Consider the following 26,761-nt stretch of genomic DNA (forward strand, 5'->3'; position numbering starts at 1 on the left):
CAGCGAGGCTCTGGAATCTCTCCGTCTAGTCTGCCTGCTGGATGTGCTGACAGCAGAGACTCCTCCTGGGGGCTTGTGCATGGGCTCAACAAGATGGCAGGCATACCAGGAGCCTCAGCTTTCTAGTCAAGCAAATGGCTGGAGTGTGCTCTATGCTTCTCTGTGTCCCTCCTTCTCTTGGCTAGTCTGTCCTGGCATTGAAGCTCAGGGTCTTCAAGCTGCTAGGAAAGTCCACAGGCAAGCAGGCCGGCAGGCAGGCAGGCAGGCAGGAAAGGCTTTCTTGGAACACTTGAGCCAAGCCTCATTTCAGTGATAGCAATTCATCTATTCAAGGAGTAGGCATCCCACATAGAGAAGGTTGGGCAAAGCCACAAAGAAGCCCCTCAGGTACCCACAGGAAGTCATGCCAGGCAGTAGAGGGGCGGGTGGAGTGGCTGAGTGATGGGTGGGTACGGGTCCGGCCGGGGAGCTGCTGGCCACAGGCTAGATGTGCTTGCAGCCAGAAGCGAGAAACCAGTGAGCCTGGCAAGAGCAGTGGGGTGGGTGTGAGTGCGCCACCGTGCGGAAGTGCGGGGTGTGGCACGGGCCTGCGGTGTGGTCAGAGTGTGTGGGGTGGGCAGGGGCTCCCTAGGCAGGGCTGTGAGCACAGTGGAGCTAGGGTTTGAGTGTGTGTGGAGCAGGTGATTGTGATTGTGACTGTGAGGGAGTCAGCGTGCCAGGAGGGTGTGTGAGCATGTGTGGGGAAAGTGTGCAGAAGGCAGGCTGAGCGGTGCGGGCTGGGGTTGTGAAGAAGCAGACTAAGGTGGGCTGGCTTGGATGAAAGAAGAGGGCGGGGGGGGGGGGGGTGGAGGGCGGCGGCGGAGGGGGGCGGAGGAGGCAGTAGGCCTGGGGTGGGCGTGGAGAGGTGGAAGGCCGGGGCGGGCCCCCGGGCCGGGTGGAGGCAAAAGCCTACAGCACCCGGTATTCCCAGGCGGTCTCCCATCCAAGTACTAACCAGGCCCGACCCTGCTTAGCTTCCGAGATCAGACGAGATCGGGCGCGTTCAGGGTGGTATGGCCGTAGACGCCTGCTGCCGCTGCGCGCAGCCCCAAATGCTGCTCGCCGCCTCTGCAGCCTCCGCTCTCCACGCTCTCGCCAGCCTCTGCCTGCGGCTCTCGCCTCACACACACCTGCTGCGCCTGCCTGCTCGCACAACTGCATCGGAGCACGCTCGCACCAACGCACGGACCGCAGCCTCTGCCAGCAAGCCGAGCCTGCTGCTCTCGCCGCCGCCAAGCGCTCTCTCCCCCCTTCCACCCAACCTTCCCCACACACGCACTAATGCCCAGAAGGAGACCGGGCCGATTTCCCAGCGACTCACTGCCCTGCCCTCCTACCCCACAGCCTGCCTGCGTCAGCCTTGCACATTCAAGCGCTTAAGGCAAGTGCACTTGCAAGGCTCCCCACCTGTCTTCTCCGGCCGCCAGGCTACTGAGGGACCGCTTCCATCTCTCGGTGCATGGCTGTGCATTTGGCTGCTTCCCGATGCTTTGCATCTCACTGCGCTTGCCTCCCTCCCTCCCTCACCTCGCTTTGCCCTCACCGGCCATGCACTCAGCAGAGGCCTGGGCTTTGCAGAGCATCCTGGAAGTCACCTCTCTAATGCCGGTGCAGAACCACCTAACCCAGAAACCTGGTCCACAACTGTCCTCAGGACAGGCCCATTCCTCACCCCACCAGTAACCCTCACCCAAACCCTCAACCCCATGGCGTAGGTCTACACCTAAGCTCAAACCTATCCCAAGTCTCACCCTAACCCCATCTTCCATACTGAAATCGCACCTGACCCCTGTCCCCCACCTCTTCCCTAAACCTCACCTAACCCAAGCCTAAGGCCAATGCTGACCCCAATTCACAGCCAAAAGCTGAAGCCCAACGGAACCCCCGCCCTAACACCTAATTGGACCCTTCAGCCCAACCTCTGATCAAGACCTGCACAGCAGGTCTCTAGATGCCACCAGGGCCCCAACCCAGCAAGGAAAACCAGGGAGGACAGGACTCCCTTGGACGGTACATGGAATGGGAGGTCCCCAGTGTGGGAAAGCACGGGCGTGAGGCTGGTGCCTTGTCCTCTTTCTGTCCATCCAATCCAGCCTTGCCAGCCTCCTGAAACCACTGTGACTCTGTGTTTGCGCGAAGGGAGGGGTGATTCTCTCCCTAAACCAATTGCTCTGTCTTTCTCTCTCTCTCTCTCTCCCATCTCTCTCTCTGTCTTTCTCTCTCTCTCTCTCTCTCTCTCTCTCTCTCTCTCTCACTCTCTCTGTGTGTGTGTCTGTGTGTGCCTGCACCGAACTTAATTCCAGGCTTCACTAGATCCCACAGGGTGGGGATGGCTTGCATACATTGGAGGTGGCTGCACAAGGCCCCCTGGGCCTCTGTCCTTCTGAGCACAGCCCAGCTCCCATGCCAACCCTCCCACCGTACTTCGTTGCGGGGACTGAGCATTCCAGCCCTGGTGGCCAACTGCTTCTTCTGACTGCCAGGCTTCTTCTTCACCTCGTGTCTTCTCAAGGTGGCAACTCCAACAGCTTCCAACCCATCTCCCTTGTGCTTCCTAGGGTGTGTGTTGGCAAGGCGGTGTGTAACTGCAGGGTCATTGGGCTCCTTCCCCCAAGGATCCCAAATCACTGGGGGTTCTTCTTCACAACAGCAGCCCGCACCTCTCACCCTGCAAAGTGGGATCCCACTTTGCAGTATGTGCTTCCCAGGGGGAGACACTGTGTCCCAGCCCTCCTTCCTCCCCACTGCACGCATGTAGGCACCCAGCGAGGCTCTGGAATCTCTCCGTCTAGTCTGCCTGCTGGATGTGCTGACAGCAGAGACTCCTCCTGGGGGCTTGTGCATGGGCTCAACAAGATGGCAGGCATACCAGGAGCCTCAGCTTTCTAGTCAAGCAAATGGCTGGAGTGTGCTCTATGCTTCTCTGTGTCCCTCCTTCTCTTGGCTAGTCTGTCCTGGCATTGAAGCTCAGGGTCTTCAAGCTGCTAGGAAAGTCCACAGGCAAGCAGGCCGGCAGGCAGGCAGGCAGGCAGGAAAGGCTTTCTTGGAACACTTGAGCCAAGCCTCATTTCAGTGATAGCAATTCATCTATTCAAGGAGTAGGCATCCCACATAGAGAAGGTTGGGCAAAGCCACAAAGAAGCCCCTCAGGTACCCACAGGAAGTCATGCCAGGCAGTAGAGGGGCGGGTGGAGTGGCTGAGTGATGGGTGGGTACGGGTCCGGCCGGGGAGCTGCTGGCCACAGGCTAGATGTGCTTGCAGCCAGAAGCGAGAAACCAGTGAGCCTGGCAAGAGCAGTGGGGTGGGTGTGAGTGCGCCACCGTGCGGAAGTGCGGGGTGTGGCACGGGCCTGCGGTGTGGTCAGAGTGTGTGGGGTGGGCAGGGGCTCCCTAGGCAGGGCTGTGAGCACAGTGGAGCTAGGGTTTGAGTGTGTGTGGAGCAGGTGATTGTGATTGTGACTGTGAGGGAGTCAGCGTGCCAGGAGGGTGTGTGAGCATGTGTGGGGAAAGTGTGCAGAAGGCAGGCTGAGCGGTGCGGGCTGGGGTTGTGAAGAAGCAGACTAAGGTGGGCTGGCTTGGATGAAAGAAGAGGGCGGGGGGGGGGGGGGGTGGAGGGCGGCGGCGGAGGGGGGCGGAGGAGGCAGTAGGCCTGGGGTGGGCGTGGAGAGGTGGAAGGCCGGGGCGGGCCCCCGGGCCGGGTGGAGGCAAAAGCCTACAGCACCCGGTATTCCCAGGCGGTCTCCCATCCAAGTACTAACCAGGCCCGACCCTGCTTAGCTTCCGAGATCAGACGAGATCGGGCGCGTTCAGGGTGGTATGGCCGTAGACGCCTGCTGCCGCTGCGCGCAGCCCCAAATGCTGCTCGCCGCCTCTGCAGCCTCCGCTCTCCACGCTCTCGCCAGCCTCTGCCTGCGGCTCTCGCCTCACACACACCTGCTGCGCCTGCCTGCTCGCACAACTGCATCGGAGCACGCTCGCACCAACGCACGGACCGCAGCCTCTGCCAGCAAGCCGAGCCTGCTGCTCTCGCCGCCAAGGGCTCTCTCCCCCCTTCCACCCAACCTTCCCCACACACGCACTAATGCCCAGAAGGAGACCGGGCCGATTTCCCAGCGACTCACTGCCCTGCCCTCCTACCCCACAGCCTGCCTGCGTCAGCCTTGCACATTCAAGCGCTTAAGGCAAGTGCACTTGCAAGGCTCCCCACCTGTCTTCTCCGGCCGCCAGGCTACTGAGGGACCGCTTCCATCTCTCGGTGCATGGCTGTGCATTTGGCTGCTTCCCGATGCTTTGCATCTCACTGCGCTTGCCTCCCTCCCTCCCTCACCTCGCTTTGCCCTCACCGGCCATGCACTCAGCAGAGGCCTGGGCTTTGCAGAGCATCCTGGAAGTCACCTCTCTAATGCCGGTGCAGAACCACCTAACCCAGAAACCTGGTCCACAACTGTCCTCAGGACAGGCCCATTCCTCACCCCACCAGTAACCCTCACCCAAACCCTCAACCCCATGGCGTAGGTCTACACCTAAGCTCAAACCTATCCCAAGTCTCACCCTAACCCCATCTTCCATACTGAAATCGCACCTGACCCCTGTCCCCCACCTCTTCCCTAAACCTCACCTAACCCAAGCCTAAGGCCAATGCTGACCCCAATTCACAGCCAAAAGCTGAAGCCCAACGGAACCCCCGCCCTAACACCTAATTGGACCCTTCAGCCCAACCTCTGATCAAGACCTGCACAGCAGGTCTCTAGATGCCACCAGGGCCCCAACCCAGCAAGGAAAACCAGGGAGGACAGGACTCCCTTGGACGGTACATGGAATGGGAGGTCCCCAGTGTGGGAAAGCACGGGCGTGAGGCTGGTGCCTTGTCCTCTTTCTGTCCATCCAATCCAGCCTTGCCAGCCTCCTGAAACCACTGTGACTCTGTGTTTGCGCGAAGGGAGGGGTGATTCTCTCCCTAAACCAATTGCTCTGTCTTTCTCTCTCTCTCTCTCTCCCATCTCTCTCTCTGTCTTTCTCTCTCTCTCTCTCTCTCTCTCTCTATCTCTCTCTCTCTCTCTCTCTCTCTCTCTGTGTGTGTGTGTGTGTGTGTGCCTGCACCGAACTTAATTCCAGGCTTCACTAGATCCCACAGGGTGGGGATGGCTTGCATACATTGGAGGTGGCTGCACAAGGCCCCCTGGGCCTCTGTCCTTCTGAGCACAGCCCAGCTCCCATGCCAACCCTCCCACCGTACTTCGTTGCGGGGACTGAGCATTCCAGCCCTGGTGGCCAACTGCTTCTTCTGACTGCCAGGCTTCTTCTTCACCTCGTGTCTTCTCAAGGTGGCAACTCCAACAGCTTCCAACCCATCTCCCTTGTGCTTCCTAGGGTGTGTGTTGGCAAGGCGGTGTGTAACTGCAGGGTCATTGGGCTCCTTCCCCCAAGGATCCCAAATCACTGGGGGTTCTTCTTCACAACAGCAGCCCGCACCTCTCACCCTGCAAAGTGGGATCCCACTTTGCAGTATGTGCTTCCCAGGGGGAGACACTGTGTCCCAGCCCTCCTTCCTCCCCACTGCACGCATGTAGGCACCCAGCGAGGCTCTGGAATCTCTCCGTCTAGTCTGCCTGCTGGATGTGCTGACAGCAGAGACTCCTCCTGGGGGCTTGTGCATGGGCTCAACAAGATGGCAGGCATACCAGGAGCCTCAGCTTTCTAGTCAAGCAAATGGCTGGAGTGTGCTCTATGCTTCTCTGTGTCCCTCCTTCTCTTGGCTAGTCTGTCCTGGCATTGAAGCTCAGGGTCTTCAAGCTGCTAGGAAAGTCCACAGGCAAGCAGGCCGGCAGGCAGGCAGGCAGGCAGGAAAGGCTTTCTTGGAACACTTGAGCCAAGCCTCATTTCAGTGATAGCAATTCATCTATTCAAGGAGTAGGCATCCCACATAGAGAAGGTTGGGCAAAGCCACAAAGAAGCCCCTCAGGTACCCACAGGAAGTCATGCCAGGCAGTAGAGGGGCGGGTGGAGTGGCTGAGTGATGGGTGGGTACGGGTCCGGCCGGGGAGCTGCTGGCCACAGGCTAGATGTGCTTGCAGCCAGAAGCGAGAAACCAGTGAGCCTGGCAAGAGCAGTGGGGTGGGTGTGAGTGCGCCACCGTGCGGAAGTGCGGGGTGTGGCACGGGCCTGCGGTGTGGTCAGAGTGTGTGGGGTGGGCAGGGGCTCCCTAGGCAGGGCTGTGAGCACAGTGGAGCTAGGGTTTGAGTGTGTGTGGAGCAGGTGATTGTGATTGTGACTGTGAGGGAGTCAGCGTGCCAGGAGGGTGTGTGAGCATGTGTGGGGAAAGTGTGCAGAAGGCAGGCTGAGCGGTGCGGGCTGGGGTTGTGAAGAAGCAGACTAAGGTGGGCTGGCTTGGATGAAAGAAGAGGGCGGGGGGGGGGGGGGGGTGGAGGGCGGCGGCGGAGGGGGGCGGAGGAGGCAGTAGGCCTGGGGTGGGCGTGGAGAGGTGGAAGGCCGGGGCGGGCCCCCGGGCCGGGTGGAGGCAAAAGCCTACAGCACCCGGTATTCCCAGGCGGTCTCCCATCCAAGTACTAACCAGGCCCGACCCTGCTTAGCTTCCGAGATCAGACGAGATCGGGCGCGTTCAGGGTGGTATGGCCGTAGACGCCTGCTGCCGCTGCGCGCAGCCCCAAATGCTGCTCGCCGCCTCTGCAGCCTCCGCTCTCCACGCTCTCGCCAGCCTCTGCCTGCGGCTCTCGCCTCACACACACCTGCTGCGCCTGCCTGCTCGCACAACTGCATCGGAGCACGCTCGCACCAACGCACGGACCGCAGCCTCTGCCAGCAAGCCGAGCCTGCTGCTCTCGCCGCCAAGGGCTCTCTCCCCCCTTCCACCCAACCTTCCCCACACACGCACTAATGCCCAGAAGGAGACCGGGCCGATTTCCCAGCGACTCACTGCCCTGCCCTCCTACCCCACAGCCTGCCTGCGTCAGCCTTGCACATTCAAGCGCTTAAGGCAAGTGCACTTGCAAGGCTCCCCACCTGTCTTCTCCGGCCGCCAGGCTACTGAGGGACCGCTTCCATCTCTCGGTGCATGGCTGTGCATTTGGCTGCTTCCCGATGCTTTGCATCTCACTGCGCTTGCCTCCCTCCCTCCCTCACCTCGCTTTGCCCTCACCGGCCATGCACTCAGCAGAGGCCTGGGCTTTGCAGAGCATCCTGGAAGTCACCTCTCTAATGCCGGTGCAGAACCACCTAACCCAGAAACCTGGTCCACAACTGTCCTCAGGACAGGCCCATTCCTCACCCCACCAGTAACCCTCACCCAAACCCTCAACCCCATGGCGTAGGTCTACACCTAAGCTCAAACCTATCCCAAGTCTCACCCTAACCCCATCTTCCATACTGAAATCGCACCTGACCCCTGTCCCCCACCTCTTCCCTAAACCTCACCTAACCCAAGCCTAAGGCCAATGCTGACCCCAATTCACAGCCAAAAGCTGAAGCCCAACGGAACCCCCGCCCTAACACCTAATTGGACCCTTCAGCCCAACCTCTGATCAAGACCTGCACAGCAGGTCTCTAGATGCCACCAGGGCCCCAACCCAGCAAGGAAAACCAGGGAGGACAGGACTCCCTTGGACGGTACATGGAATGGGAGGTCCCCAGTGTGGGAAAGCACGGGCGTGAGGCTGGTGCCTTGTCCTCTTTCTGTCCATCCAATCCAGCCTTGCCAGCCTCCTGAAACCACTGTGACTCTGTGTTTGCGCGAAGGGAGGGGTGATTCTCTCCCTAAACCAATTGCTCTGTCTTTCTCTCTCTCTCTCTCTCCCATCTCTCTCTCTGTCTTTCTCTCTCTCTCTCTCTCTCTCTCTCTCTCTCTCTCTCTCTCTGTGTGTGTGTGTGTGTGTGCCTGCACCGAACTTAATTCCAGGCTTCACTAGATCCCACAGGGTGGGGATGGCTTGCATACATTGGAGGTGGCTGCACAAGGCCCCCTGGGCCTCTGTCCTTCTGAGCACAGCCCAGCTCCCATGCCAACCCTCCCACCGTACTTCGTTGCGGGGACTGAGCATTCCAGCCCTGGTGGCCAACTGCTTCTTCTGACTGCCAGGCTTCTTCTTCACCTCGTGTCTTCTCAAGGTGGCAACTCCAACAGCTTCCAACCCATCTCCCTTGTGCTTCCTAGGGTGTGTGTTGGCAAGGCGGTGTGTAACTGCAGGGTCATTGGGCTCCTTCCCCCAAGGATCCCAAATCACTGGGGGTTCTTCTTCACAACAGCAGCCCGCACCTCTCACCCTGCAAAGTGGGATCCCACTTTGCAGTATGTGCTTCCCAGGGGGAGACACTGTGTCCCAGCCCTCCTTCCTCCCCACTGCACGCATGTAGGCACCCAGCGAGGCTCTGGAATCTCTCCGTCTAGTCTGCCTGCTGGATGTGCTGACAGCAGAGACTCCTCCTGGGGGCTTGTGCATGGGCTCAACAAGATGGCAGGCATACCAGGAGCCTCAGCTTTCTAGTCAAGCAAATGGCTGGAGTGTGCTCTATGCTTCTCTGTGTCCCTCCTTCTCTTGGCTAGTCTGTCCTGGCATTGAAGCTCAGGGTCTTCAAGCTGCTAGGAAAGTCCACAGGCAAGCAGGCCGGCAGGCAGGCAGGCAGGCAGGAAAGGCTTTCTTGGAACACTTGAGCCAAGCCTCATTTCAGTGATAGCAATTCATCTATTCAAGGAGTAGGCATCCCACATAGAGAAGGTTGGGCAAAGCCACAAAGAAGCCCCTCAGGTACCCACAGGAAGTCATGCCAGGCAGTAGAGGGGCGGGTGGAGTGGCTGAGTGATGGGTGGGTACGGGTCCGGCCGGGGAGCTGCTGGCCACAGGCTAGATGTGCTTGCAGCCAGAAGCGAGAAACCAGTGAGCCTGGCAAGAGCAGTGGGGTGGGTGTGAGTGCGCCACCGTGCGGAAGTGCGGGGTGTGGCACGGGCCTGCGGTGTGGTCAGAGTGTGTGGGGTGGGCAGGGGCTCCCTAGGCAGGGCTGTGAGCACAGTGGAGCTAGGGTTTGAGTGTGTGTGGAGCAGGTGATTGTGATTGTGACTGTGAGGGAGTCAGCGTGCCAGGAGGGTGTGTGAGCATGTGTGGGGAAAGTGTGCAGAAGGCAGGCTGAGCGGTGCGGGCTGGGGTTGTGAAGAAGCAGACTAAGGTGGGCTGGCTTGGATGAAAGAAGAGGGCGGGGGGGGGGGGGTGGAGGGCGGCGGCGGAGGGGGGCGGAGGAGGCAGTAGGCCTGGGGTGGGCGTGGAGAGGTGGAAGGCCGGGGCGGGCCCCCGGGCCGGGTGGAGGCAAAAGCCTACAGCACCCGGTATTCCCAGGCGGTCTCCCATCCAAGTACTAACCAGGCCCGACCCTGCTTAGCTTCCGAGATCAGACGAGATCGGGCGCGTTCAGGGTGGTATGGCCGTAGACGCCTGCTGCCGCTGCGCGCAGCCCCAAATGCTGCTCGCCGCCTCTGCAGCCTCCGCTCTCCACGCTCTCGCCAGCCTCTGCCTGCGGCTCTCGCCTCACACACACCTGCTGCGCCTGCCTGCTCGCACAACTGCATCGGAGCACGCTCGCACCAACGCACGGACCGCAGCCTCTGCCAGCAAGCCGAGCCTGCTGCTCTCGCCGCCAAGCGCTCTCTCCCCCCCTTCCACCCAACCTTCCCCACACACGCACTAATGCCCAGAAGGAGACCGGGCCGATTTCCCAGCGACTCACTGCCCTGCCCTCCTACCCCACAGCCTGCCTGCGTCAGCCTTGCACATTCAAGCGCTTAAGGCAAGTGCACTTGCAAGGCTCCCCACCTGTCTTCTCCGGCCGCCAGGCTACTGAGGGACCGCTTCCATCTCTCGGTGCATGGCTGTGCATTTGGCTGCTTCCCGATGCTTTGCATCTCACTGCGCTTGCCTCCCTCCCTCCCTCACCTCGCTTTGCCCTCACCGGCCATGCACTCAGCAGAGGCCTGGGCTTTGCAGAGCATCCTGGAAGTCACCTCTCTAGTGCCGGTGCAGAACCACCTAACCCAGAAACCTGGTCCACAACTGTCCTCAGGACAGGCCCATTCCTCACCCCACCAGTAACCCTCACCCAAACCCTCAACCCCATGGCGTAGGTCTACACCTAAGCTCAAACCTATCCCAAGTCTCACCCTAACCCCATCTTCCATACTGAAATCGCACCTGACCCCTGTCCCCCCACCTCTTCCCTAAACCTCACCTAACCCAAGCCTAAGGCCAATGCTGACCCCAATTCACAGCCAAAAGCTGAAGCCCAACGGAACCCCCGCCCTAACACCTAATTGGACCCTTCAGCCCAACCTCTGATCAAGACCTGCACAGCAGGTCTCTAGATGCCACCAGGGCCCCAACCCAGCAAGGAAAACCAGGGAGGACAGGACTCCCTTGGACGGTACATGGAATGGGAGGTCCCCAGTGTGGGAAAGCACGGGCGTGAGGCTGGTGCCTTGTCCTCTTTCTGTCCATCCAATCCAGCCTTGCCAGCCTCCTGAAACCACTGTGACTCTGTGTTTGCGCGAAGGGAGGGGTGATTCTCTCCCTAAACCAATTGCTCTGTCTTTCTCTCTCTCTCTCTCTCCCATCTCTCTCTCTGTCTCTCTCTCTGTCTCTCTCTCTCTCTCTATCTCTCTCTCTCTCTCTCTCTCTCTCTCTGTGTGTGTGTGTGTGTGTGTGCCTGCACCGAACTTAATTCCAGGCTTCACTAGATCCCACAGGGTGGGGATGGCTTGCATACATTGGAGGTGGCTGCACAAGGCCCCCTGGGCCTCTGTCCTTCTGAGCACAGCCCAGCTCCCATGCCAACCCTCCCACCGTACTTCGTTGCGGGGACTGAGCATTCCAGCCCTGGTGGCCAACTGCTTCTTCTGACTGCCAGGCTTCTTCTTCACCTCGTGTCTTCTCAAGGTGGCAACTCCAACAGCTTCCAACCCATCTCCCTTGTGCTTCCTAGGGTGTGTGTTGGCAAGGCGGTGTGTAACTGCAGGGTCATTGGGCTCCTTCCCCCAAGGATCCCAAATCACTGGGGGTTCTTCTTCACAACAGCAGCCCGCACCTCTCACCCTGCAAAGTGGGATCCCACTTTGCAGTATGTGCTTCCCAGGGGGAGACACTGTGTCCCAGCCCTCCTTCCTCCCCACTGCACGCATGTAGGCACCCAGCGAGGCTCTGGAATCTCTCCATCTAGTCTGCCTGCTGGATGTGCTGACAGCAGAGACTCCTCCTGGGGGCTTGTGCATGGGCTCAACAAGATGGCAGGCATACCAGGAGCCTCAGCTTTCTAGTCAAGCAAATGGCTGGAGTGTGCTCTATGCTTCTCTGTGTCCCTCCTTCTCTTGGCTAGTCTGTCCTGGCATTGAAGCTCAGGGTCTTCAAGCTGCTAGGAAAGTCCACAGGCAAGCAGGCCGGCAGGCAGGCAGGCAGGCAGGAAAGGCTTTCTTGGAACACTTGAGCCAAGCCTCATTTCAGTGATAGCAATTCATCTATTCAAGGAGTAGGCATCCCACATAGAGAAGGTTGGGCAAAGCCACAAAGAAGCCCCTCAGGTACCCACAGGAAGTCATGCCAGGCAGTAGAGGGGCGGGTGGAGTGGCTGAGTGATGGGTGGGTACGGGTCCGGCCGGGGAGCTGCTGGCCACAGGCTAGATGTGCTTGCAGCCAGAAGCGAGAAACCAGTGAGCCTGGCAAGAGCAGTGGGGTGGGTGTGAGTGCGCCACCGTGCGGAAGTGCGGGGTGTGGCACGGGCCTGCGGTGTGGTCAGAGTGTGTGGGGTGGGCAGGGGCTCCCTAGGCAGGGCTGTGAGCACAGTGGAGCTAGGGTTTGAGTGTGTGTGGAGCAGGTGATTGTGATTGTGACTGTGAGGGAGTCAGCGTGCCAGGAGGGTGTGTGAGCATGTGTGGGGAAAGTGTGCAGAAGGCAGGCTGAGCGGTGCGGGCTGGGGTTGTGAAGAAGCAGACTAAGGTGGGCTGGCTTGGATGAAAGAAGAGGGCGGGGGGGGGGGGGGTGGAGGGCGGCGGCGGAGGGGGGCGGAGGAGGCAGTAGGCCTGGGGTGGGCGTGGAGAGGTGGAAGGCCGGGGCGGGCCCCCGGGCCGGGTGGAGGCAAAAGCCTACAGCACCCGGTATTCCCAGGCGGTCTCCCATCCAAGTACTAACCAGGCCCGACCCTGCTTAGCTTCCGAGATCAGACGAGATCGGGCGCGTTCAGGGTGGTATGGCCGTAGACGCCTGCTGCCGCTGCGCGCAGCCCCAAATGCTGCTCGCCGCCTCTGCAGCCTCCGCTCTCCACGCTCTCGCCAGCCTCTGCCTGCGGCTCTCGCCTCACACACACCTGCTGCGCCTGCCTGCTCGCACAACTGCATCGGAGCACGCTCGCACCAACGCACGGACCGCAGCCTCTGCCAGCAAGCCGAGCCTGCTGCTCTCGCCGCCAAGCGCTCTCTCCCCCCTTCCACCCAACCTTCCCCACACACGCACTAATGCCCAGAAGGAGACCGGGCCGATTTCCCAGCGACTCACTGCCCTGCCCTCCTACCCCACAGCCTGCCTGCGTCAGCCTTGCACATTCAAGCGCTTAAGGCAAGTGCACTTGCAAGGCTCCCCACCTGTCTTCTCCGGCCGCCAGGCTACTGAGGGACCGCTTCCATCTCTCGGTGCATGGCTGTGCATTTGGCTGCTTCCCGATGCTTTGCATCTCACTGCGCTTGCCTCCCTCCCTCCCTCACCTCGCTTTGCCCTCACCGGCCATGCACTCAGCAGAGGCCTGGGCTTTGCAGAGCATCCTGGAAGTCACCTCTCTAGTGCCGGTGCAGAACCACCTAACCCAGAAACCTGGTCCACAACTGTCCTCAGGACAGGCCCATTCCTCACCCCACCAGTAACCCTCACCCAAACCCTCAACCCCATGGCGTAGGTCTACACCTAAGCTCAAACCTATCCCAAGTCTCACCCTAACCCCATCTTCCATACTGAAATCGCACCTGACCCCTGTCCCCCACCTCTTCCCTAAACCTCACCTAACCCAAGCCTAAGGCCAATGCTGACCCCAATTCACAGCCAAAAGCTGAAGCCCAACGGAACCCCCGCCCTAACACCTAATTGGACCCTTCAGCCCAACCTCTGATCAAGACCTGCACAGCAGGTCTCTAGATGCCACCAGGGCCCCAACCCAGCAAGGAAAACCAGGGAGGACAGGACTCCCTTGGACGGTACATGGAATGGGAGGTCCCCAGTGTGGGAAAGCACGGGCGTGAGGCTGGTGCCTTGTCCTCTTTCTGTCCATCCAATCCAGCCTTGCCAGCCTCCTGAAACCACTGTGACTCTGTGTTTGCGCGAAGGGAGGGGTGATTCTCTCCCTAAACCAATTGCTCTGTCTTTCTCTCTCTCTCTCTCTCCCATCTCTCTCTCTGTCTCTCTCTCTGTCTCTCTCTCTCTCTCTATCTCTCTCTCTCTCTCTCTCTCTCTCTCTGTGTGTGTGTGTGTGTGTGTGCCTGCACCGAACTTAATTCCAGGCTTCACTAGATCCCACAGGGTGGGGATGGCTTGCATACATTGGAGGTGGCTGCACAAGGCCCCCTGGGCCTCTGTCCTTCTGAGCACAGCCCAGCTCCCATGCCAACCCTCCCACCGTACTTCGTTGCGGGGACTGAGCATTCCAGCCCTGGTGGCCAACTGCTTCTTCTGACTGCCAGGCTTCTTCTTCACCTCGTGTCTTCTCAAGGTGGCAACTCCAACAGCTTCCAACCCATCTCCCTTGTGCTTCCTAGGGTGTGTGTTGGCAAGGCGGTGTGTAACTGCAGGGTCATTGGGCTCCTTCCCCCAAGGATCCCAAATCACTGGGGGTTCTTCTTCACAACAGCAGCCCGCACCTCTCACCCTGCAAAGTGGGATCCCACTTTGCAGTATGTGCTTCCCAGGGGGAGACACTGTGTCCCAGCCCTCCTTCCTCCCCACTGCACGCATGTAGGCACCCAGCGAGGCTCTGGAATCTCTCCATCTAGTCTGCCTGCTGGATGTGCTGACAGCAGAGACTCCTCCTGGGGGCTTGTGCATGGGCTCAACAAGATGGCAGGCATACCAGGAGCCTCAGCTTTCTAGTCAAGCAAATGGCTGGAGTGTGCTCTATGCTTCTCTGTGTCCCTCCTTCTCTTGGCTAGTCTGTCCTGGCATTGAAGCTCAGGGTCTTCAAGCTGCTAGGAAAGTCCACAGGCAAGCAGGCCGGCAGGCAGGCAGGCAGGCAGGAAAGGCTTTCTTGGAACACTTGAGCCAAGCCTCATTTCAGTGATAGCAATTCATCTATTCAAGGAGTAGGCATCCCACATAGAGAAGGTTGGGCAAAGCCACAAAGAAGCCCCTCAGGTACCCACAGGAAGTCATGCCAGGCAGTAGAGGGGCGGGTGGAGTGGCTGAGTGATGGGTGGGTACGGGTCCGGCCGGGGAGCTGCTGGCCACAGGCTAGATGTGCTTGCAGCCAGAAGCGAGAAACCAGTGAGCCTGGCAAGAGCAGTGGGGTGGGTGTGAGTGCGCCACCGTGCGGAAGTGCGGGGTGTGGCACGGGCCTGCGGTGTGGTCAGAGTGTGTGGGGTGGGCAGGGGCTCCCTAGGCAGGGCTGTGAGCACAGTGGAGCTAGGGTTTGAGTGTGTGTGGAGCAGGTGATTGTGATTGTGACTGTGAGGGAGTCAGCGTGCCAGGAGGGTGTGTGAGCATGTGTGGGGAAAGTGTGCAGAAGGCAGGCTGAGCGGTGCGGGCTGGGGTTGTGAAGAAGCAGACTAAGGTGGGCTGGCTTGGATGAAAGAAGAGGGCGGGGGGGGGGGGGGGGGTGGAGGGCGGCGGCGGAGGGGGGCGGAGGAGGCAGTAGGCCTGGGGTGGGCGTGGAGAGGTGGAAGGCCGGGGCGGGCCCCCGGGCCGGGTGGAGGCAAAAGCCTACAGCACCCGGTATTCCCAGGCGGTCTCCCATCCAAGTACTAACCAGGCCCGACCCTGCTTAGCTTCCGAGATCAGACGAGATCGGGCGCGTTCAGGGTGGTATGGCCGTAGACGCCTGCTGCCGCTGCGCGCAGCCCCAAATGCTGCTCGCCGCCTCTGCAGCCTCCGCTCTCCACGCTCTCGCCAGCCTCTGCCTGCGGCTCTCGCCTCACACACACCTGCTGCGCCTGCCTGCTCGCACAACTGCATCGGAGCACGCTCGCACCAACGCACGGACCGCAGCCTCTGCCAGCAAGCCGAGCCTGCTGCTCTCGCCGCCAAGCGCTCTCTCCCCCCCTTCCACCCAACCTTCCCCACACACGCACTAATGCCCAGAAGGAGACCGGGCCGATTTCCCAGCGACTCACTGCCCTGCCCTCCTACCCCACAGCCTGCCTGCGTCAGCCTTGCACATTCAAGCGCTTAAGGCAAGTGCACTTGCAAGGCTCCCCACCTGTCTTCTCCGGCCGCCAGGCTACTGAGGGACCGCTTCCATCTCTCGGTGCATGGCTGTGCATTTGGCTGCTTCCCGATGCTTTGCATCTCACTGCGCTTGCCTCCCTCCCTCCCTCACCTCGCTTTGCCCTCACCGGCCATGCACTCAGCAGAGGCCTGGGCTTTGCAGAGCATCCTGGAAGTCACCTCTCTAGTGCCGGTGCAGAACCACCTAACCCAGAAACCTGGTCCACAACTGTCCTCAGGACAGGCCCATTCCTCACCCCACCAGTAACCCTCACCCAAACCCTCAACCCCATGGCGTAGGTCTACACCTAAGCTCAAACCTATCCCAAGTCTCACCCTAACCCCATCTTCCATACTGAAATCGCACCTGACCCCTGTCCCCCACCTCTTCCCTAAACCTCACCTAACCCAAGCCTAAGGCCAATGCTGACCCCAATTCACAGCCAAAAGCTGAAGCCCAACGGAACCCCCGCCCTAACACCTAATTGGACCCTTCAGCCCAACCTCTGATCAAGACCTGCACAGCAGGTCTCTAGATGCCACCAGGGCCCCAACCCAGCAAGGAAAACCAGGGAGGACAGGACTCCCTTGGACGGTACATGGAATGGGAGGTCCCCAGTGTGGGAAAGCACGGGCGTGAGGCTGGTGCCTTGTCCTCTTTCTGTCCATCCAATCCAGCCTTGCCAGCCTCCTGAAACCACTGTGACTCTGTGTTTGCGCGAAGGGAGGGGTGATTCTCTCCCTAAACCAATTGCTCTGTCTTTCTCTCTCTCTCTCTCTCCCATCTCTCTCTCTGTCTTTCTCTCTCTCTCTCTCTCTCTCTCTCTCTCTCTCTCTCTCTCTCTCTCTCTCTCTCTCTCTCTCTGTGTGTGTGTGTGTGTGCCTGCACCGAACTTAATTCCAGGCTTCACTAGATCCCACAGGGTGGGGATGGCTTGCATACATTGGAGGTGGCTGCACAAGGCCCCCTGGGCCTCTGTCCTTCTGAGCACAGCCCAGCTCCCATGCCAACCCTCCCACCGTACTTCGTTGCGGGGACTGAGCATTCCAGCCCTGGTGGCCAACTGCTTCTTCTGACTGCCAGGCTTCTTCTTCACCTCGTGTCTTCTCAAGGTGGCAACTCCAACAGCTTCCAACCCATCTCCCTTGTGCTTCCTAGGGTGTGTGTTGGCAAGGCGGTGTGTAACTGCAGGGTCATTGGGCTCCTTCCCCCAAGGATCCCAAATCACTGGGGGTTCTTCTTCACAACAGCAGCCCGCACCTCTCACCCTGCAAAGTGGGATCCCACTTTGCAGTATGTGCTTCCCAGGGGGAGACACTGTGTCCCAGCCCTCCTTCCTCCCCACTGCACGCATGTAGGCACCCAGCGAGGCTCTGGAATCTCTCCGTCTAGTCTGCCTGCTGGATGTGCTGACAGCAGAGACTCCTCCTGGGGGCTTGTGCATGGGCTCAACAAGATGGCAGGCATACCAGGAGCCTCAGCTTTCTAGTCAAGCAAATGGCTGGAGTGTGCTCTATGCTTCTCTGTGTCCCTCCTTCTCTTGGCTAGTCTGTCCTGGCATTGAAGCTCAGGGTCTTCAAGCTGCTAGGAAAGTCCACAGGCAAGCAGGCCGGCAGGCAGGCAGGCAGGCAGGAAAGGCTTTCTTGGAACACTTGAGCCAAGCCTCATTTCAGTGATAGCAATTCATCTATTCAAGGAGTAGGCATCCCACATAGAGAAGGTTGGGCAAAGCCACAAAGAAGCCCCTCAGGTACCCACAGGAAGTCATGCCAGGCAGTAGAGGGGCGGGTGGAGTGGCTGAGTGATGGGTGGGTACGGGTCCGGCCGGGGAGCTGCTGGCCACAGGCTAGATGTGCTTGCAGCCAGAAGCGAGAAACCAGTGAGCCTGGCAAGAGCAGTGGGGTGGGTGTGAGTGCGCCACCGTGCGGAAGTGCGGGGTGTGGCACGGGCCTGCGGTGTGGTCAGAGTGTGTGGGGTGGGCAGGGGCTCCCTAGGCAGGGCTGTGAGCACAGTGGAGCTAGGGTTTGAGTGTGTGTGGAGCAGGTGATTGTGATTGTGACTGTGAGGGAGTCAGCGTGCCAGGAGGGTGTGTGAGCATGTGTGGGGAAAGTGTGCAGAAGGCAGGCTGAGCGGTGCGGGCTGGGGTTGTGAAGAAGCAGACTAAGGTGGGCTGGCTTGGATGAAAGAAGAGGGCGGGGGGGGGGGGGGGGGGTGGAGGGCGGCGGCGGAGGGGGGCGGAGGAGGCAGTAGGCCTGGGGTGGGCGTGGAGAGGTGGAAGGCCGGGGCGGCCCCCGGGCCGGGTGGAGGCAAAAGCCTACAGCACCCGGTATTCCCAGGCGGTCTCCCATCCAAGTACTAACCAGGCCCGACCCTGCTTAGCTTCCGAGATCAGACGAGATCGGGCGCGTTCAGGGTGGTATGGCCGTAGACGCCTGCTGCCGCTGCGCGCAGCCCCAAATGCTGCTCGCCGCCTCTGCAGCCTCCGCTCTCCACGCTCTCGCCAGCCTCTGCCTGCGGCTCTCGCCTCACACACACCTGCTGCGCCTGCCTGCTCGCACAACTGCATCGGAGCACGCTCGCACCAACGCACGGACCGCAGCCTCTGCCAGCAAGCCGAGCCTGCTGCTCTCGCCGCCAAGCGCTCTCTCCCCCCTTCCACCCAACCTTCCCCACACACGCACTAATGCCCAGAAGGAGACCGGGCCGATTTCCCAGCGACTCACTGCCCTGCCCTCCTACCCCACAGCCTGCCTGCGTCAGCCTTGCACATTCAAGCGCTTAAGGCAAGTGCACTTGCAAGGCTCCCCACCTGTCTTCTCCGGCCGCCAGGCTACTGAGGGACCGCTTCCATCTCTCGGTGCATGGCTGTGCATTTGGCTGCTTCCCGATGCTTTGCATCTCACTGCGCTTGCCTCCCTCCCTCCCTCACCTCGCTTTGCCCTCACCGGCCATGCACTCAGCAGAGGCCTGGGCTTTGCAGAGCATCCTGGAAGTCACCTCTCTAGTGCCGGTGCAGAACCACCTAACCCAGAAACCTGGTCCACAACTGTCCTCAGGACAGGCCCATTCCTCACCCCACCAGTAACCCTCACCCAAACCCTCAACCCCATGGCGTAGGTCTACACCTAAGCTCAAACCTATCCCAAGTCTCACCCTAACCCCATCTTCCATACTGAAATCGCACCTGACCCCTGTCCCCCACCTCTTCCCTAAACCTCACCTAACCCAAGCCTAAGGCCAATGCTGACCCCAATTCACAGCCAAAAGCTGAAGCCCAACGGAACCCCCGCCCTAACACCTAATTGGACCCTTCAGCCCAACCTCTGATCAAGACCTGCACAGCAGGTCTCTAGATGCCACCAGGGCCCCAACCCAGCAAGGAAAACCAGGGAGGACAGGACTCCCTTGGACGGTACATGGAATGGGAGGTCCCCAGTGTGGGAAAGCACGGGCGTGAGGCTGGTGCCTTGTCCTCTTTCTGTCCATCCAATCCAGCCTTGCCAGCCTCCTGAAACCACTGTGACTCTGTGTTTGCGCGAAGGGAGGGGTGATTCTCTCCCTAAACCAATTGCTCTGTCTTTCTCTCTCTCTCTCTCTCCCATCTCTCTCTCTGTCTTTCTCTCTCTCTCTCTCTCTCTCTCTCTCTCTCTCTCTCACTCTCTCTGTGTGTGTGTCTGTGTGTGCCTGCACCGAACTTAATTCCAGGCTTCACTAGATCCCACAGGGTGGGGATGGCTTGCATACATTGGAGGTGGCTGCACAAGGCCCCCTGGGCCTCTGTCCTTCTGAGCACAGCCCAGCTCCCATGCCAACCCTCCCACCGTACTTCGTTGCGGGGACTGAGCATTCCAGCCCTGGTGGCCAACTGCTTCTTCTGACTGCCAGGCTTCTTCTTCACCTCGTGTCTTCTCAAGGTGGCAACTCCAACAGCTTCCAACCCATCTCCCTTGTGCTTCCTAGGGTGTGTGTTGGCAAGGCGGTGTGTAACTGCAGGGTCATTGGGCTCCTTCCCCCAAGGATCCCAAATCACTGGGGGTTCTTCTTCACAACAGCAGCCCGCACCTCTCACCCTGCAAAGTGGGATCCCACTTTGCAGTATGTGCTTCCCAGGGGGAGACACTGTGTCCCAGCCCTCCTTCCTCCCCACTGCACGCATGTAGGCACCCAGCGAGGCTCTGGAATCTCTCCATCTAGTCTGCCTGCTGGATGTGCTGACAGCAGAGACTCCTCCTGGGGGCTTGTGCATGGGCTCAACAAGATGGCAGGCATACCAGGAGCCTCAGCTTTCTAGTCAAGCAAATGGCTGGAGTGTGCTCTATGCTTCTCTGTGTCCCTCCTTCTCTTGGCTAGTCTGTCCTGGCATTGAAGCTCAGGGTCTTCAAGCTGCTAGGAAAGTCCACAGGCAAGCAGGCCGGCAGGCAGGCAGGCAGGCAGGAAAGGCTTTCTTGGAACACTTGAGCCAAGCCTCATTTCAGTGATAGCAATTCATCTATTCAAGGAGTAGGCATCCCACATAGAGAAGGTTGGGCAAAGCCACAAAGAAGCCCCTCAGGTACCCACAGGAAGTCATGCCAGGCAGTAGAGGGGCGGGTGGAGTGGCTGAGTGATGGGTGGGTACGGGTCCGGCCGGGGAGCTGCTGGCCACAGGCTAGATGTGCTTGCAGCCAGAAGCGAGAAACCAGTGAGCCTGGCAAGAGCAGTGGGGTGGGTGTGAGTGCGCCACCGTGCGGAAGTGCGGGGTGTGGCACGGGCCTGCGGTGTGGTCAGAGTGTGTGGGGTGGGCAGGGGCTCCCTAGGCAGGGCTGTGAGCACAGTGGAGCTAGGGTTTGAGTGTGTGTGGAGCAGGTGATTGTGATTGTGACTGTGAGGGAGTCAGCGTGCCAGGAGGGTGTGTGAGCATGTGTGGGGAAAGTGTGCAGAAGGCAGGCTGAGCGGTGCGGGCTGGGGTTGTGAAGAAGCAGACTAAGGTGGGCTGGCTTGGATGAAAGAAGAGGGCGGGGGGGGGGGGGGGTGGAGGGCGGCGGCGGAGGGGGGCGGAGGAGGCAGTAGGCCTGGGGTGGGCGTGGAGAGGTGGAAGGCCGGGGCGGGCCCCCGGGCCGGGTGGAGGCAAAAGCCTACAGCACCCGGTATTCCCAGGCGGTCTCCCATCCAAGTACTAACCAGGCCCGACCCTGCTTAGCTTCCGAGATCAGACGAGATCGGGCGCGTTCAGGGTGGTATGGCCGTAGACGCCTGCTGCCGCTGCGCGCAGCCCCAAATGCTGCTCGCCGCCTCTGCAGCCTCCGCTCTCCACGCTCTCGCCAGCCTCTGCCTGCGGCTCTCGCCTCACACACACCTGCTGCGCCTGCCTGCTCGCACAACTGCATCGGAGCACGCTCGCACCAACGCACGGACCGCAGCCTCTGCCAGCAAGCCGAGCCTGCTGCTCTCGCCGCCAAGCGCTCTCTCCCCCCTTCCACCCAACCTTCCCCACACACGCACTAATGCCCAGAAGGAGACCGGGCCGATTTCCCAGCGACTCACTGCCCTGCCCTCCTACCCCACAGCCTGCCTGCGTCAGCCTTGCACATTCAAGCGCTTAAGGCAAGTGCACTTGCAAGGCTCCCCACCTGTCTTCTCCGGCCGCCAGGCTACTGAGGGACCGCTTCCATCTCTCGGTGCATGGCTGTGCATTTGGCTGCTTCCCGATGCTTTGCATCTCACTGCGCTTGCCTCCCTCCCTCCCTCACCTCGCTTTGCCCTCACCGGCCATGCACTCAGCAGAGGCCTGGGCTTTGCAGAGCATCCTGGAAGTCACCTCTCTAGTGCCGGTGCAGAACCACCTAACCCAGAAACCTGGTCCACAACTGTCCTCAGGACAGGCCCATTCCTCACCCCACCAGTAACCCTCACCCAAACCCTCAACCCCATGGCGTAGGTCTACACCTAAGCTCAAACCTATCCCAAGTCTCACCCTAACCCCATCTTCCATACTGAAATCGCACCTGACCCCTGTCCCCCACCTCTTCCCTAAACCTCACCTAACCCAAGCCTAAGGCCAATGCTGACCCCAATTCACAGCCAAAAGCTGAAGCCCAACGGAACCCCCGCCCTAACACCTAATTGGACCCTTCAGCCCAACCTCTGATCAAGACCTGCACAGCAGGTCTCTAGATGCCACCAGGGCCCCAACCCAGCAAGGAAAACCAGGGAGGACAGGACTCCCTTGGACGGTACATGGAATGGGAGGTCCCCAGTGTGGGAAAGCACGGGCGTGAGGCTGGTGCCTTGTCCTCTTTCTGTCCATCCAATCCAGCCTTGCCAGCCTCCTGAAACCACTGTGACTCTGTGTTTGCGCGAAGGGAGGGGTGATTCTCTCCCTAAACCAATTGCTCTGTCTTTCTCTCTCTCTCTCCCATCTCTCTCTCTGTCTCTGTCTCTCTCTCTCTGTCTCTCTCTCTCTCTCTCTCTCACTCTCTGTGTGTGTGTGTGTGTGTGCCTGCACCGAACTTAATTCCAGGCTTCACTAGATCCCACAGGGTGGGGATGGCTTGCATACATTGGAGGTGGCTGCACAAGGCCCCCTGGGCCTCTGTCCTTCTGAGCACAGCCCAGCTCCCATGCCAACCCTCCCACCGTACTTCGTTGCGGGGACTGAGCATTCCAGCCCTGGTGGCCAACTGCTTCTTCTGACTGCCAGGCTTCTTCTTCACCTCGTGTCTTCTCAAGGTGGCAACTCCAACAGCTTCCAACCCATCTCCCTTGTGCTTCCTAGGGTGTGTGTTGGCAAGGCGGTGTGTAACTGCAGGGTCATTGGGCTCCTTCCCCCAAGGATCCCAAATCACTGGGGGTTCTTCTTCACAACAGCAGCCCGCACCTCTCACCCTGCAAAGTGGGATCCCACTTTGCAGTATGTGCTTCCCAGGGGGAGACACTGTGTCCCAGCCCTCCTTCCTCCCCACTGCACGCATGTAGGCACCCAGCGAGGCTCTGGAATCTCTCCGTCTAGCCTGCCTGCTGGATGTGCTGACAGCAGAGACTCCTCCTGGGGGCTTGTGCATGGGCTCAACAAGATGGCAGGCATACCAGGAGCCTCAGCTTTCTAGTCAAGCAAATGGCTGGAGTGTGCTCTATGCTTCTCTGTGTCCCTCCTTCTCTTGGCTAGTCTGTCCTGGCATTGAAGCTCAGGGTCTTCAAGCTGCTAGGAAAGTCCACAGGCAAGCAGGCCGGCAGGCAGGCAGGCAGGCAGGAAAGGCTTTCTTGGAACACTTGAGCCAAGCCTCATTTCAGTGATAGCAATTCATCTATTCAAGGAGTAGGCATCCCACATAGAGAAGGTTGGGCAAAGCCACAAAGAAGCCCCTCAGGTACCCACAGGAAGTCATGCCAGGCAGTAGAGGGGCGGGTGGAGTGGCTGAGTGATGGGTGGGTACGGGTCCGGCCGGGGAGCTGCTGGCCACAGGCTAGATGTGCTTGCAGCCAGAAGCGAGAAACCAGTGAGCCTGGCAAGAGCAGTGGGGTGGGTGTGAGTGCGCCACCGTGCGGAAGTGCGGGGTGTGGCACGGGCCTGCGGTGTGGTCAGAGTGTGTGGGGTGGGCAGGGGCTCCCTAGGCAGGGCTGTGAGCACAGTGGAGCTAGGGTTTGAGTGTGTGTGGAGCAGGTGATTGTGATTGTGACTGTGAGGGAGTCAGCGTGCCAGGAGGGTGTGTGAGCATGTGTGGGGAAAGTGTGCAGAAGGCAGGCTGAGCGGTGCGGGCTGGGGTTGTGAAGAAGCAGACTAAGGTGGGCTGGCTTGGATGAAAGAAGAGGGCGGGGGGGGGGGTGGAGGGCGGCGGCGGAGGGGGGCGGAGGAGGCAGTAGGCCTGGGGTGGGCGTGGAGAGGTGGAAGGCCGGGGCGGGCCCCCGGGCCGGGTGGAGGCAAAAGCCTACAGCACCCGGTATTCCCAGGCGGTCTCCCATCCAAGTACTAACCAGGCCCGACCCTGCTTAGCTTCCGAGATCAGACGAGATCGGGCGCGTTCAGGGTGGTATGGCCGTAGACGCCTGCTGCCGCTGCGCGCAGCCCCAAATGCTGCTCGCCGCCTCTGCAGCCTCCGCTCTCCACGCTCTCGCCAGCCTCTGCCTGCGGCTCTCGCCTCACACACACCTGCTGCGCCTGCCTGCTCGCACAACTGCATCGGAGCACGCTCGCACCAACGCACGGACCGCAGCCTCTGCCAGCAAGCCGAGCCTGCTGCTCTCGCCGCCAAGCGCTCTCTCCCCCCTTCCACCCAACCTTCCCCACACACGCACTAATGCCCAGAAGGAGACCGGGCCGATTTCCCAGCGACTCACTGCCCTGCCCTCCTACCCCACAGCCTGCCTGCGTCAGCCTTGCACATTCAAGCGCTTAAGGCAAGTGCACTTGCAAGGCTCCCCACCTGTCTTCTCCGGCCGCCAGGCTACTGAGGGACCGCTTCCATCTCTCGGTGCATGGCTGTGCATTTGGCTGCTTCCCGATGCTTTGCATCTCACTGCGCTTGCCTCCCTCCCTCCCTCACCTCGCTTTGCCCTCACCGGCCATGCACTCAGCAGAGGCCTGGGCTTTGCAGAGCATCCTGGAAGTCACCTCTCTAGTGCCGGTGCAGAACCACCTAACCCAGAAACCTGGTCCACAACTGTCCTCAGGACAGGCCCATTCCTCACCCCACCAGTAACCCTCACCCAAACCCTCAACCCCATGGCGTAGGTCTACACCTAAGCTCAAACCTATCCCAAGTCTCACCCTAACCCCATCTTCCATACTGAAATCGCACCTGACCCCTGTCCCCCACCTCTTCCCTAAACCTCACCTAACCCAAGCCTAAGGCCAATGCTGACCCCAATTCACAGCCAAAAGCTGAAGCCCAACGGAACCCCCGCCCTAACACCTAATTGGACCCTTCAGCCCAACCTCTGATCAAGACCTGCACAGCAGGTCTCTAGATGCCACCAGGGCCCCAACCCAGCAAGGAAAACCAGGGAGGACAGGACTCCCTTGGACGGTACATGGAATGGGAGGTCCCCAGTGTGGGAAAGCACGGGCGTGAGGCTGGTGCCTTGTCCTCTTTCTGTCCATCCAATCCAGCCTTGCCAGCCTCCTGAAACCACTGTGACTCTGTGTTTGCGCGAAGGGAGGGGTGATTCTCTCCCTAAACCAATTGCTCTGTCTTTCTCTCTCTCTCTCCCATCTCTCTCTCTGTCTCTGTCTCTCTCTCTCTGTCTCTCTCTCTCTCTCTCTCTCACTCTCTGTGTGTGTGTGTGTGTGTGCCTGCACCGAACTTAATTCCAGGCTTCACTAGATCCCACAGGGTGGGGATGGCTTGCATACATTGGAGGTGGCTGCACAAGGCCCCCTGGGCCTCTGTCCTTCTGAGCACAGCCCAGCTCCCATGCCAACCCTCCCACCGTACTTCGTTGCGGGGACTGAGCATTCCAGCCCTGGTGGCCAACTGCTTCTTCTGACTGCCAGGCTTCTTCTTCACCTCGTGTCTTCTCAAGGTGGCAACTCCAACAGCTTCCAACCCATCTCCCTTGTGCTTCCTAGGGTGTGTGTTGGCAAGGCGGTGTGTAACTGCAGGGTCATTGGGCTCCTTCCCCCAAGGATCCCAAATCACTGGGGGTTCTTCTTCACAACAGCAGCCCGCACCTCTCACCCTGCAAAGTGGGATCCCACTTTGCAGTATGTGCTTCCCAGGGGGAGACACTGTGTCCCAGCCCTCCTTCCTCCCCACTGCACGCATGTAGGCACCCAGCGAGGCTCTGGAATCTCTCCGTCTAGCCTGCCTGCTGGATGTGCTGACAGCAGAGACTCCTCCTGGGGGCTTGTGCATGGGCTCAACAAGATGGCAGGCATACCAGGAGCCTCAGCTTTCTAGTCAAGCAAATGGCTGGAGTGTGCTCTATGCTTCTCTGTGTCCCTCCTTCTCTTGGCTAGTCTGTCCTGGCATTGAAGCTCAGGGTCTTCAAGCTGCTAGGAAAGTCCACAGGCAAGCAGGCCGGCAGGCAGGCAGGCAGGCAGGAAAGGCTTTCTTGGAACACTTGAGCCAAGCCTCATTTCAGTGATAGCAATTCATCTATTCAAGGAGTAGGCATCCCACATAGAGAAGGTTGGGCAAAGCCACAAAGAAGCCCCTCAGGTACCCACAGGAAGTCATGCCAGGCAGTAGAGGGGCGGGTGGAGTGGCTGAGTGATGGGTGGGTACGGGTCCGGCCGGGGAGCTGCTGGCCACAGGCTAGATGTGCTTGCAGCCAGAAGCGAGAAACCAGTGAGCCTGGCAAGAGCAGTGGGGTGGGTGTGAGTGCGCCACCGTGCGGAAGTGCGGGGTGTGGCACGGGCCTGCGGTGTGGTCAGAGTGTGTGGGGTGGGCAGGGGCTCCCTAGGCAGGGCTGTGAGCACAGTGGAGCTAGGGTTTGAGTGTGTGTGGAGCAGGTGATTGTGATTGTGACTGTGAGGGAGTCAGCGTGCCAGGAGGGTGTGTGAGCATGTGTGGGGAAAGTGTGCAGAAGGCAGGCTGAGCGGTGCGGGCTGGGGTTGTGAAGAAGCAGACTAAGGTGGGCTGGCTTGGATGAAAGAAGAGGGCGGGGGGGGGGGGGGTGGAGGGCGGCGGCGGAGGGGGGCGGAGGAGGCAGTAGGCCTGGGGTGGGCGTGGAGAGGTGGAAGGCCGGGGCGGGCCCCCGGGCCGGGTGGAGGCAAAAGCCTACAGCACCCGGTATTCCCAGGCGGTCTCCCATCCAAGTACTAACCAGGCCCGACCCTGCTTAGCTTCCGAGATCAGACGAGATCGGGCGCGTTCAGGGTGGTATGGCCGTAGACGCCTGCTGCCGCTGCGCGCAGCCCCAAATGCTGCTCGCCGCCTCTGCAGCCTCCGCTCTCCACGCTCTCGCCAGCCTCTGCCTGCGGCTCTCGCCTCACACACACCTGCTGCGCCTGCCTGCTCGCACAACTGCATCGGAGCACGCTCGCACCAACGCACGGACCGCAGCCTCTGCCAGCAAGCCGAGCCTGCTGCTCTCGCCGCCAAGCGCTCTCTCCCCCCTTCCACCCAACCTTCCCCACACACGCACTAATGCCCAGAAGGAGACCGGGCCGATTTCCCAGCGACTCACTGCCCTGCCCTCCTACCCCACAGCCTGCCTGCGTCAGCCTTGCACATTCAAGCGCTTAAGGCAAGTGCACTTGCAAGGCTCCCCACCTGTCTTCTCCGGCCGCCAGGCTACTGAGGGACCGCTTCCATCTCTCGGTGCATGGCTGTGCATTTGGCTGCTTCCCGATGCT

The 26,761-nt window shown here is 60.2% G+C and overlaps 10 non-coding genes across 10 annotated transcripts; all 10 read right to left on the bottom strand.

The window, feature by feature from the left end:
- Positions 1-945: 945 nt before the first annotated feature.
- On the bottom strand, positions 946-1,064 carry LOC122112270. The gene has a single exon (XR_006148164.1). It is a non-coding gene; the product is annotated as a 5S ribosomal RNA (ribosomal RNA).
- A 2,684-nt stretch (positions 1,065-3,748) lies between these two features.
- LOC122112271 lies at positions 3,749-3,867 on the bottom strand. Its single transcript, XR_006148165.1, has one exon. It is a non-coding gene; the product is annotated as a 5S ribosomal RNA (ribosomal RNA).
- A 2,694-nt stretch (positions 3,868-6,561) lies between these two features.
- Positions 6,562-6,680, bottom strand: LOC122112272. Its single transcript, XR_006148166.1, has one exon. It is a non-coding gene; the product is annotated as a 5S ribosomal RNA (ribosomal RNA).
- A 2,675-nt stretch (positions 6,681-9,355) lies between these two features.
- LOC122112273 lies at positions 9,356-9,474 on the bottom strand. Its single transcript, XR_006148167.1, has one exon. It is a non-coding gene; the product is annotated as a 5S ribosomal RNA (ribosomal RNA).
- Positions 9,475-12,166: 2,692 nt separating this feature from the next.
- On the bottom strand, positions 12,167-12,285 carry LOC122112275. The gene has a single exon (XR_006148169.1). It is a non-coding gene; the product is annotated as a 5S ribosomal RNA (ribosomal RNA).
- Positions 12,286-14,978: 2,693 nt separating this feature from the next.
- Positions 14,979-15,097, bottom strand: LOC122112276. Its single transcript, XR_006148170.1, has one exon. It is a non-coding gene; the product is annotated as a 5S ribosomal RNA (ribosomal RNA).
- A 2,700-nt stretch (positions 15,098-17,797) lies between these two features.
- On the bottom strand, positions 17,798-17,916 carry LOC122112277. Its single transcript, XR_006148171.1, has one exon. It is a non-coding gene; the product is annotated as a 5S ribosomal RNA (ribosomal RNA).
- A 2,681-nt stretch (positions 17,917-20,597) lies between these two features.
- Positions 20,598-20,716, bottom strand: LOC122112278. Its single transcript, XR_006148172.1, has one exon. It is a non-coding gene; the product is annotated as a 5S ribosomal RNA (ribosomal RNA).
- A 2,671-nt stretch (positions 20,717-23,387) lies between these two features.
- Positions 23,388-23,506, bottom strand: LOC122112280. Its single transcript, XR_006148173.1, has one exon. It is a non-coding gene; the product is annotated as a 5S ribosomal RNA (ribosomal RNA).
- A 2,674-nt stretch (positions 23,507-26,180) lies between these two features.
- On the bottom strand, positions 26,181-26,299 carry LOC122112281. The gene has a single exon (XR_006148174.1). It is a non-coding gene; the product is annotated as a 5S ribosomal RNA (ribosomal RNA).
- Between the last annotated feature and the right edge of the window lie 462 nt (positions 26,300-26,761).

This window comes from Dipodomys spectabilis, unplaced genomic scaffold (genome assembly GCF_019054845.1).
Source record: "Dipodomys spectabilis isolate Male_0828 unplaced genomic scaffold, ASM1905484v1 ptg000092l, whole genome shotgun sequence".
In the NCBI taxonomy this organism is placed as follows: domain Eukaryota; kingdom Metazoa; phylum Chordata; class Mammalia; order Rodentia; family Heteromyidae; genus Dipodomys; species Dipodomys spectabilis.